At 38.8% G+C, this 11,731-nt stretch overlaps 1 long non-coding RNA gene across 2 annotated transcripts; it reads right to left on the bottom strand.

Moving 5' to 3' along the window:
• Positions 1 to 1,518: 1,518 nt before the first annotated feature.
• On the bottom strand, positions 1,519 to 6,068 carry LOC111863601. Of its 2 annotated transcripts, none has more exons than XR_002842632.2 (3): positions 6,012 to 6,068; positions 4,319 to 4,533; positions 1,519 to 1,761 (listed from the first exon to the last, which is right to left on the bottom strand). It is a non-coding gene; the product is annotated as an uncharacterized LOC111863601 (long non-coding RNA). The 2 variants fall into 2 exon arrangements; XR_004512920.1 differs by lacking the exon at positions 6,012 to 6,068 and adding an exon at positions 5,781 to 5,996.
• Positions 6,069 to 11,731: the final 5,663 nt, after the last annotated feature.

Raw genomic sequence — 11,731 nt, 5'->3', positions numbered from 1 at the left:
TCACAAGAGCCATCCACTGGTCCATACCCTGAGCCAGATCAATTCAATCCATACCATCCTATCCTATCTCTCTAAGATCCATTTTTGTTCAGCCACCTACACCTTGGTCTCCCAGTGGTCTCTTTCCTTCTGGCTTTCCCACCAATATCCCATATGCATTCCTCTTCCACCACATCCGTGCTACATGCCCTGTCCACCTCATTCTCCTTGACTTGACCATTCTAATTATATTTGGTGAAGAGTACAAGTTAAGAAGCTCCTCATTATGCAGTTTTCTCCAACCTCATGTCACGTAAGGAAACACAGAACTGCTATGGTTTAGTGATTACTTCCTTACAGTATCCACCAGATTTGAAAATACAAACAATTTTACAGAGTATGAGATTTGAATCTTTTGCAATGGTGGAAAGCCTTATTCTGGTCTCCTAAGTTATGACACTGTGTTGCCTGGTAGATGGTTACCAGAGAGCATACTGCCCCTGGCTTCAACAGACCAGCAGAAACCTTTGGTAACCATGCCATAAGCCAGAAGTCCATGAATGAACTTCACATAAACTGATATCAAGCATAATGTTGTATTGCAGCATCCTGTTACACTGCTTAGATCTGACTTTGCGTTTTGCTGTGATGCCATCTGTGTGCAACATCGGTTACTATTCTCTCATAGTTTTCTCTTTGTCATCACTACATGTTTCAGCCTAACTGACAGCCATCTTCAGGTGTACAGGCTGTTGTGATGAAGGAACCTGCTGCTTACTGTAATGCTGTTCTGTTTCTGTTATGTGGAGGCCTTGGATTGCATCTAGGTTAACCATCTGTTGTTTATTTAGGTGTCCTTGAGCTGCCCATGTCTGTTGTGCACTAGTTGGCCATCAACAGAACAAATTCCTGCCCCAGCAAGAACATTCAACACAACCAGAGCCAACAAAACCATATGGCAAACACCAGCAGCTCAAGGACACCTAAACCAAAAACAGATGACTAACCCACATAACCAGATGCAATCCGAGGCCTCTACATTTACAGAAACAGAACAGCATCACAGTGAGCAGCAGGTTCTGTGCTCACAACAGCCTGTACACCTGATGACCATCAGTTAGGTCGAAACATGTAGTGGCAACAAACAACAGCAACTGAATAGTAACCGATGCTGCACACAGACAGCATCAAAGCAAGCCACAAAGTCAGATGATATCATGCATATGCATTACCCTCCTACATGCAAACATAGTAAAGCAAGAGAGGCAGTTTGTTGGATAAATGAGTATTAGCCTGACATGGCCACACACATCAAACTGACATTTCTTCCTGTAATACTGTAATATTATCTTCCCGTCATGTTTCGGTCTTGACATGCATAGATTATCACTTCAGTCTTCACACGTGCAGATTTTCACTTCAGTCTTGACATGCCCAGATTTTCACTTCAGTCCTGACATGCAGATTTTCACTTCAGTCTTGACATGCACAGATTTTCACTTCAGTCCTGACATACACAGATTTTCACTTCAGTCTTGACATGACCAGATTTTCACTTCAGTCTTGACAGGCACAGATTTTCACTTCAGTCTTGACATGACCAGATTTTTGTGGCATAAGCTCAAGAGAAAAGACTATCTGAAAGAGCCAAGCATGGATGACAGGGCAGAAAAATGGATGTCAGAGAAATGCTGTAACTTGCTTGCTACAACTGCACAGCAACAGCTCCTTGTTCTTATGGCAGATGAGTCACTTGAGGTCTCCTGCTGGTGAGTCACAGGCCTGAAACAATTACATGAATAGCATTAAAAAACAGGTTCTGATTTGCATGTGAATCTGTATGTACGGTTTCAAACACTAGCAAGTAAGTTATGTAAAATATGTTTTGGCTTGCGAATAGTCAAAAAAGTATCAGGATTAGAGACTGTTCTTGCTTTATACTATGCGTATTTTCAATCCCTGCTATCATATGGATTGATATTCTGGGGCAATGCAGCGAATGCAAAATTGATCTTTATGATACAAAAGAGAGCTATTAGAACTATAATGCAAATACAAAAAACAACCAGCTGCAAACAATATTTTAAATTGTTACATATATTACCTCTACCAAGTCTGTATATATATGAAATATTAGTTTACATGAAATCCAACTTGAATGTTTTCATCACTAATTCAGCAGTACACTCACACAATACAAGAAAAAAAGACAACTTATTCATAGTTCCATGTAGGACGAGTCTGTGTAAAAACAACTTCAATAATATTGGACTTCGTCTTTTAAACCACTTGCCGCAATATATAAAGGACATACCAGCACTATACAAATTTAAAAAGACTTTGAAAACATTTCTACTTGAACATTGTTTTTATAGTATAGATGAATTCTTCTTGTTTGGGGATAAATCCTAGTTAACATCAATATTACCAGATAATTCAAGAATAAGTGACTTGTTGAGCTTATACCAGCATGCTATGAATGTATACTGCGCAGTTCTCTTCTGCTTAAAGGAATCAAGACACCATGTTGGATGTGATAGAAAGGACATCATGAGATGGAGGGACGTCTACGTAGGCCGCTTAGAGAGAGATAGAGAATACCAGGCCATCAAGAAGGGCACCAATCTGCTGAGAACATCACATTAGCTATCAATATCATTATTCTAAGGCCACGCCATAGCTTAAGCGATTAGTCGCTGGCTTCCCACCACTGTGATCTGAGCAAGTGGGATTTGTGATGGACAAAATGGCGCTGGGGCAGGTTTCCTCCGAGTACTTCGGTTTCCCCTGCCAATGTTCATTCCATCAAATTCTCCACAAATAAGAAAATCTAAGTAATTCTAAATTGTAATCAGCAGTAAAATTGTAACTATTGTAATTTTAATCTACTTATATATCAAATTGTTAATATTCAGAATTAACTTGACTTGTCATATATAATGTACAATGATCTACAGTGACGAAATAAATCAATCAATCAATCAATCAAACTTGATCCACTTTTAATTTCAACAAAATGTAAGACTTCTGTGTGGCTTGCATTGACACAAAAAATTATGGTTACATAACATTCCTGCATGATAATACTTGGCACTGAATTCAAACAGTGAAGCTTCATTACTTACAGTTCACTGTAACCAAGCTCATACTTACCAATACAGAGAAGTGTTCAACACAAAATTTATACCTACTTTAAACTCTCCTACAACACCAAATTTCATGAACCAAATACAAACTAATCTATACTGTGAAGTGTTGTTTCATAAATACCTGTAATAGTATTAATCTTTTCTTCTAACAAATAACGAATCATTTAANCGTGTTGTCTTTGTACTAAAATAACTAAAATATATATTCATCATATATATTGATAAATTTTAAATATTAAAAATATTAAAACTGTTCAGGATTTGTCATCCTTATGTCGTATCTCAATACGCGAGTCACACCTATCTTCTTCTATTGGAGTATTCTTCCTACTTTCATGTGTGTATTGTGCTTTGTGTTGTGTCTTGCTCCTGTGACTGCATGTGTTATACAGTGCATATGTATGCACTGTAAGATGGTCAGAATAAATCATGGAAATATTGAGAGTACTGATTATTTTACACATAAAATCAACAACTATATCTCTGTCATCACATGATATATCTGTTTCAATCCACAGCATACTATTTTTTTATTGCTACTGGGGTGGGACTAAGTCCCTTGCACTGCGGCCACTTCTGGCCTATTCTAGCAGCCTCAGATGATAGGTGAGGGTGATTGTGGAGCAATTGGTTGAATGAAGATTGGCAGGGGAAACCAAAGTACTTGGAGAAAAGCTGCCCCAGCGCCACTTTGTCCACCACAAATCCCACTTGACCAGACTCAGGATCGAACCCAGGCCACCGCAGTGGAAAGCCAGCAAGTAACCGCTTGAGCTATGGCGCGGCCCCACAGCATACTAACTGTGAATCTGTTAATTCTTTTGGTCACAGTGACAGGCTTATGTTTACAACCACCTTGGAGCTCAAGCACAGACACATTCAACCATACCCCAACTGCAGAACTGCAGCCTCTGCACTTCTAATAAGAGTCTATATGATTCAAATTTATATATTCCCGAAGATGTATGATGAGCAATATTTGTCAAGTACCCTCATCTCCTGCTTACTGAACAAATTCATATAAAAAAAAATCATCACAGTATACACATTAAGCTTTTAAATTACAAACATATCACACTACCTCAAAGTATGTAAATATTACCGAATATTAGTAATTAATTAAAATCTTGTAACGTCCACTCAAGCTAACATAACCAAACTCGCCCCTTGCCCCTTGCATTGATACTGACCCTGATGATGGACACATGGGAGATCTCTGAAATGTCAGCTGGAGGCTGTAATCCTTACAGCTGCTGCTGTGAAAACCTCACATCTCCTCATGATGTGTGTGTGTGTGTGTGTGTGTGTGCAGAGGGTACGATTTCTGGAACATTCCTCACTCCGGCCACAGTTGAGAATCTTTATCATCAGGCACAGTAGTATCTTTACAGATACTAGCAAGCTTCTGTCAACAAAGGGCATCAACCACAAAAGAGGATTGTAAACTGCTTCACTAACAATAAATTATCCTATTCATGGTGACAGCCCCACGCAGTGCAACTGGAACACTCAATGATATGGTATATATTAAAGTGCTTCCCAAAACTTTCAGTAGAGGAACATGGGGTTCCTTCTGCCAGGGTTTCTCAAACTATGAGTTATAAATAGCTGGGATTACTGAGTTCTCATGAATTATTTAAAATAATCCATAACTGTACTGACAAACAGGTCTGCCAAGTCAGAAAGCCAAGAACCTTTAATATAGGTCAAAGTAAGTAAAGGTATCCCTGTAACAGGCCGTGGAGGCCCATAGGGTTGTGGGACGTCAAGGCTCCCACATTTTCTAGACAATCAGCTCACAGATGGCTGTGAGGTTGTCAGCCTTATGCGCCGTCCGCGCTTTACTCCCCAGGAAGATGCCTGGTACTCATTTCTGTTAGAGGCTGAGTAGACCCCAGGGCCATAGTGTGGCTGGAAGTATTAAGTCAACTGAAAAATCCAATGATCTGACTGGGAATCAAACTCCTGACGTTCCGGTTTGTAGCATAGTGCCTCAACCAACTATACTACCACATGCTCCACTGCAATATAAGTTGCGAAATGTAGCTGCAATTGATAAAAAATTCTGACATTGTTCATCACTGTATATCAATATTTTGTTGATTACTGTAGTTACACAGCGAGTGTAGTCATTTATGTTTCTGCTGTCACCATACATCATGAGAGGAGTGCATAAATTACTGTATTATTTTAGGAGATCGTGGAACCACAACATTCAAGTTTGAGAACCATCCTGAGCCTTATGTTTCTTCATATCCCATCTACCTTCATTCTATTTCTAACGAAGGTACCCAAGCTCAACATGCACCCCCCCCCCAACACCCACATGCCTTGAACCTCTCTCAAGCCAGAATTCTCTGTGGTCTACAGGTTTCCTACCCAGCAGTCCCCATTAGAGCACACAGGTAACAAAGAGTTTATCAGTATAAAACATTTTATATATGTTTAAGTTTCATAAAGCATTCACTATATTTATGATGTGCATTAAGTTACCAGTATACCTATATATACACACCAGCATATATAATTTTGTCCTTAACCCTAAAGAAACAAAATATGTACGAAAAATCAGGCATCATTCTTTGGTTATTATCTCGATTAAAATATTTTTATAGTACAAGACCAAAACCACATGGCAGTCTCTGAACTGACCTTGATACTTAACATAAAACATACTTAGTTGTGTATGCTACAAATTTGTATGTCCCAAGCCCTACGCTTCATTAACTTTACACAGTCTAAGGTAGTAAAATGAACCCTACGGTATGCAGGTGACGGAACAAAATCTGCCTCGAAACGTGATGTGATGAGACACGCACAGCATATTCCTTAATTTCAGGAGCTTCGATCACACACCAAACGCAATAATCTACGCTTACTAACCTTACTATGTCTCCGATTACCCATCCCCGAGCCACGTGAACCACGCGTTGCTTAACGCATACCAGGGGATCATAATGATCATAATGGTCAAACCGTATGATTCAGTGCTCCTCAGAATGGTTGTGACACTAAGTAACCATCTGTCGTACATATCTCTTTGGCAGGAGGCACAATAGATTACTATTGTCGCGGTGCAAAGGCCAAGAAGGCCCACCCCTTATTCATACATTATCTCGTTGGGGGAAACGTTAAAATTACTTACTTACTTACTTACTTACTCATGGAGCTGAACCCTTCTGAAGGAGCTGCAAATTCTGCAGCTACTCAAGAATTTCCCAGCATTTTATGGAACCCGAAGGTTCATTACCGTATTCACAAGAGCCCTCCACCGGTCCATATCCTGAGCCAGATCAATCCAATCCATACCATCCCATCTCTCGATGATCCATTTTAATATTGTTCACCCACGTACGCCTTGGTCTTCCCAGTGGTCTATTTTCTTCTGGTTTCCCACCAGTATCCTATATGCTTTCGTCTCCACCATTCGTGCTACATGCCCTGCCCACATCATCCTCCTTGACTCCTCATTATGCAGTTTTCTCCAACCTCCAGTCACTTCATTTCTCTTCGGTCCAAATATTCTCAACACCTTGTTCTCAAACACCCTCAGTCTATGTTCCTCCCTTAATGTCAAAGACCAAGTTTCACACCTACACAAATGTTAAACGGCCTTATTTAATTTAAACATACGTCCAAATGTACATTTACTAAAGACTCCTATACAATTGGTACCGACGATTGCTTCCCCAATGGAAAATCAACAGGTGTGTGATATGACCATTCACCACCCCCCCAATCTAAAGCCAAGATTAAAAATGATGTGCTGTTCTTTCATTCCGGGTTACTCCTGCACGATTTGTTGCTGAGGTATAAAAATGACGCTTCAATAATGAAGTCCTATTGCTTTCAGTGCTCTTCCTAAAAATATTTTTGTACAAGTGAATCTGGGGACTCGTCTCTCCAGTAATTCACCGATAAAACCTTGGACGTACGGCACAGGGTAGAGGGTTGAATATGGTGGATAGGATGAAGGCAGTCCAAGACAATTTTATGCATGTACAACAAGCATACACTAATTATGTGGCCTGAGAAAAAGCAAATAAATTTCATTTTTTTATACATTTAGCAATTATTCCAAACACTTATTTCAAAGTTTACATATCAACAAATATGACACATTGCACTGCTGGCCATTTAATGTCTCTTTTATTGTGCAGGAACATTCCATTCAGGTGGCCTGCAAATGTTGAATTTGAGGTTCTCAGAAAGGTAACTATAAAGAATATTGTCTTCTGGCTCATAAATGCTGTGTGCTTCATATACATATGATGTTCCTGAGGAGTACATAGCCTCCATATTCACTCTCTAAACTATGTGGAGTTAGACTCCAGAAAACTGTATTGTCCTACACATGGTGGAGTCGGTGGCTGCTCCTGTTATGTTGGGCCAACAAGATTTGAAATACTAGAATTGATGCAACTATAACCTAAACACATTGCATATAAAACTAATCCAGATTGCCGAATATGCTGAAAACATTCTCCATAGTTCTTCACAAAAAGCTTGAATTCACACTTACTCCTTGGAAATGGAGTTTCGTTGAGTTCTTATATTTCCATTGTAATGTCTGGTATAGGAACCAAATTATTAAACTCATTTTACAATTGTCCCTAGCCTCCTGTTCTTTATTTATTAAACAGCATTAGTAACGAATGTTGACATAATCAAGCACTGAAATTACAACCATCTTCTGACCCCTTTCCTTATCCCAAGCGCACTCTCGCCATTTCTCAATCCCTCTTGATCACCTACTTACCCTTATGACCATAACTTCCACCTCTTTAATACCAACACCTTAATGTTCCCATCATCTCATCCTCTCCAGCTCCCCAGTGCCACCTTATCAATACAATCCCCAGCTTTTAATTCCTACCAACTCCAGTACCTCCTCCCCTCATTCACCATCATTTTCCCTTCCACCGTGAACACTTTGAAACTGAAATGAAATGCAGCCGAGTTCCCATCTAAGTTGGCAGTTTTGGTGTGTGAATCCTAGAGTACATTGAGCGATCCAAAAGCGGACTGTTCAATTGTCTATATCCAAAGCAATTTTGGCTGCTTTCTGCAGTTCTGGAGAATATAAAATGTAAAAAAAAAAAAGCCCCAGGGATTTCCTCTGCAAGGATCTATGGACCTAATGAAAAATGCAAGTGGAAAGTTTAGTGTTGTCAAAGGGGAGGCTGATGGAAGTGCATCCACCAGGTTGTAGGTGGTGTTAAAAAGATACCCTGGATTTGATATGATGAGTCATTCTGAATACTGTTCCTGAGAAAATGCCTTTGATAAATTATGCACTAGTGACATCTCCTGCCAAATGTGATTTCTACTAGCATGAAACATTAAACTGAAAGCTTTCCACATATAATTTAATACACTGAATGCCTTAATTCATTGAATGCACATTGTTATTACATTTTATTCACTTTTACTATAGAAGTCATCTCCTAGGATCTGATGCTGCAGTCCCACAGAAATTCAACAGTTTCAGAGGAATGTGCTTCTATCTTCAGAGCCCTACCTGCCAGATGATTTTTGGCTGACTCTTCAATCCTGGAGATGGAAACAGTACATTAATCTGAATTCCAGTGAACTTCTGATGAAGAGCATCACATCCAAGAGTAAATATAACTCTTCAGCCACTGCTGTAGCTCTAATCCAAGGCAGTTATCCTCTACTGCTGGTTGTATTCAAAACACAAACCTGTATTTTCGTTCTCTAGTGATGTGGTTATGTGAAACTTTATTTAACCGTTTATTTTGTTATGTGATGATGTGTCAGAGATGGACACTGACCACTGGCAGCTGTAAAAGTAAAGAACCCAGAGGAAACATGAAATGGGATAAACGGGTCATCTGTGACACTCTTGTACAGTGAAACACCTCTCATGTGGAAGAGTTCTGTCTTCTGGGTGTAGTGCCTTCAAAGTCAACCAACATTTTGGAGGAACGATGTCACATCTTCAGGGTAAAAGAATAGGCCAAGAAACTGGTGCGAAAGTAGATGACAAAGAGCCACCTTATCACCTGATTTCAGCTGTTACTCTGAAGATGGTGACCCATTCTTCCAGACCACTGTAGGTCATGGTGCAAGGGCCGAGGTCTGCCCCTCATACATTCATTCGTGGACAACAAATCCTACAGTTTCCATACTGTTATGCTCTAATGAAGTGGAACAAATTTTAAACTTAACTGAAATCTCAGAATTATAATTTACTGCCAAGATATGAAGCATGGTTCACTGTTCAAGGGTGTAATGAAACTGCAAAGTCCATACACATGATATATATTTCTTTACAGGACATTTTCAATGCAGATAACAAAAGAGGTAGTTATTATCTTGCATTTGGCAAGTTCAGTTGTTTTATAGCTTTGCACAACTTATCACAAGAACATTTCAAGAAAGGAACACAATTTTATTCCTGCACCAAAACTTCACATATTGAGGTTTTACCTTTTATTACACAGTGCAGGATAGAGGTAACCAGTAACAGGCCCACAGTCCAGGCCTCTCAATCAGTTCAGGCTCCAGCAGTATTTTACAAGGCACAAATTATTCTTCTCAATCCATCACACCCACAGAAATTATTCTCCAAACATATTCTCATCCCAGATGCTAATAGACCTGTTCCTTAACAAACACTTGTTACCTGAGAAACTGAAAATCTAAATATTATAGGCACATAATAGCAAGCCATTGTATGGTAGGTTAGGAAATGATGCAGGAAGGAAATGGAACATGGATGTAGTAAACAAGCAGATGGTACAGTATGAATTCTCACCACTCTTATAATCTAAAATGGTATAAAGATATTAAAGAATTATTTGTGAGGAAAAGATGAAATATTGGCTGGACTGAACTGATTTTGGGTTGAATTCATTGGCAAAACTGATAATTTTACTGAAACTTGTGTTACCAAAAGATCAGTCTTGTGAGACATAATGAAGCCTGCTGCACATAAACAGTGGCTTCATAGGAACCTGAGGAAGACTTAGTTGTACTGAGAACATGCCGACATAATTGCTCCCATATCATTATAAACTGGTTGTATGAATAACATTACAGAAATATCAGTTATTACTACATCAAATTGAGCAACTGAATATATCAAAGCCTAAGAGACATTCATGATGACCAATTCGCTTCATAAAGTTACTGGTAAAATTACCCATTCAAGGTTTCTTTAAGAGTTGATTTGAACACTCAACTAAAAAATCTTAAATGGAGGAAACTGAACACATATTGGTGTGGTTCATTGAAATTCTGCAAGAAAAAACATTTTTAGGAACATGGAATGGAGTTTCCACTATATTGGCAGGGTTCAAGAAAACTTGTCTGCTCAAACATGACAAGTGGAAAAATCTTTGATTTATTCAGCAAGTCTCACCTGCTCTTGCTCAGGTCAGTAAACATCACACAAGTACACATGCATATGCACACACACACACACACACACACATATTTCTCCCAATACAAGCCACATCTCCAGAATTTCATGGTCTTGAAATGAAAATTTTAACTTCCATTATCATGTGCAAGTCACATATATTCAACAGGAAGCAAAGTTTTATGTTGTTACAAGCAGTTATATTACATAAAACATGATATTTTATTTTTTTAGTCAGAGAGTCTCTATTAACACCACAGAATTAGGTGTGATGCAATTATATTTGGGCCCCATTCATTTCTAACTTTCAAGTTCTCACCGATTTATCCTTTAATGAAAGTTAAAGGCCATCTCTGGTCACAGAATGTGTACCTTTACAAGAAGTAGATAATACTTAATTTCTTCTTTACAAACTGCTTATAAGCCACATGAATTATAAGCCCAATATTTGGAGACTCCCTGCCAGGACACATTGTGCCAAATCTAATTCTTTCCAGGAAATGTTAATGAAAGAATTGTCTCAATTTGAAGATTATGTCTTCTAAGATGTAATGCTAAGTAGTCTAGTATATTAGTACCAACATTTCAGAACCTTCTCCCTTTCTTTCCAGTCAGCTTACTCCCCACCATGATGGATATAGTATTTTCCAAAATATTAGTACCTTTCTAAGATTGCATGGCATCACAGTAATCCTTGTAATCTCACAGCCAGACAATCCAGTTTCATCTTGAGAACTGGTTCATGGCAGTAACTTCAAACAGTTGGCACACTTGAACAGCTCATCCAAGTAGTCAGGTATGACACAGTTGTGTATATTGTCATTCATACAGTATACCACATTCAACAAATTCCTTAAAAAATCAAACATCTTTGTGGGAAAGCTCTCTATAAAAGCACACATCAGCTGTGAAGTTCATGGATATTTTAATTGCAGCAGAATGCTGTGACCTTTTGTCTGGAGAATTTTTTTGAGGGGGCTCATGCCTTAATTTTAGAGGGTACATCAAACAAGATTAATTTGTCATATATTGCATATGTCAACTTCCCTACTTCACCTTGAAGAACATTCTTTCTGGGGGACATTCATTGTACAGGTACAGTAGATGTTACAAGAGCAAGTTTTTGCTCAAGTCAGTTTCCATCTGAATTTGGATATTACTGTTCCTGTTAAGCATTATCCACATCTGAACCCAAAAGATTTTTTGGTTTTTTACA

This window comes from Cryptotermes secundus, unplaced genomic scaffold (assembly GCF_002891405.2).
Source record: "Cryptotermes secundus unplaced genomic scaffold, Csec_1.0 scaffold57, whole genome shotgun sequence".
NCBI classification, from domain to species: Eukaryota; Metazoa; Arthropoda; class Insecta; order Blattodea; family Kalotermitidae; genus Cryptotermes; species Cryptotermes secundus.
The sequence above is the reverse complement of the archived record's forward strand: the minus strand, read 5'-3'. Positions and strand labels throughout refer to the sequence as shown.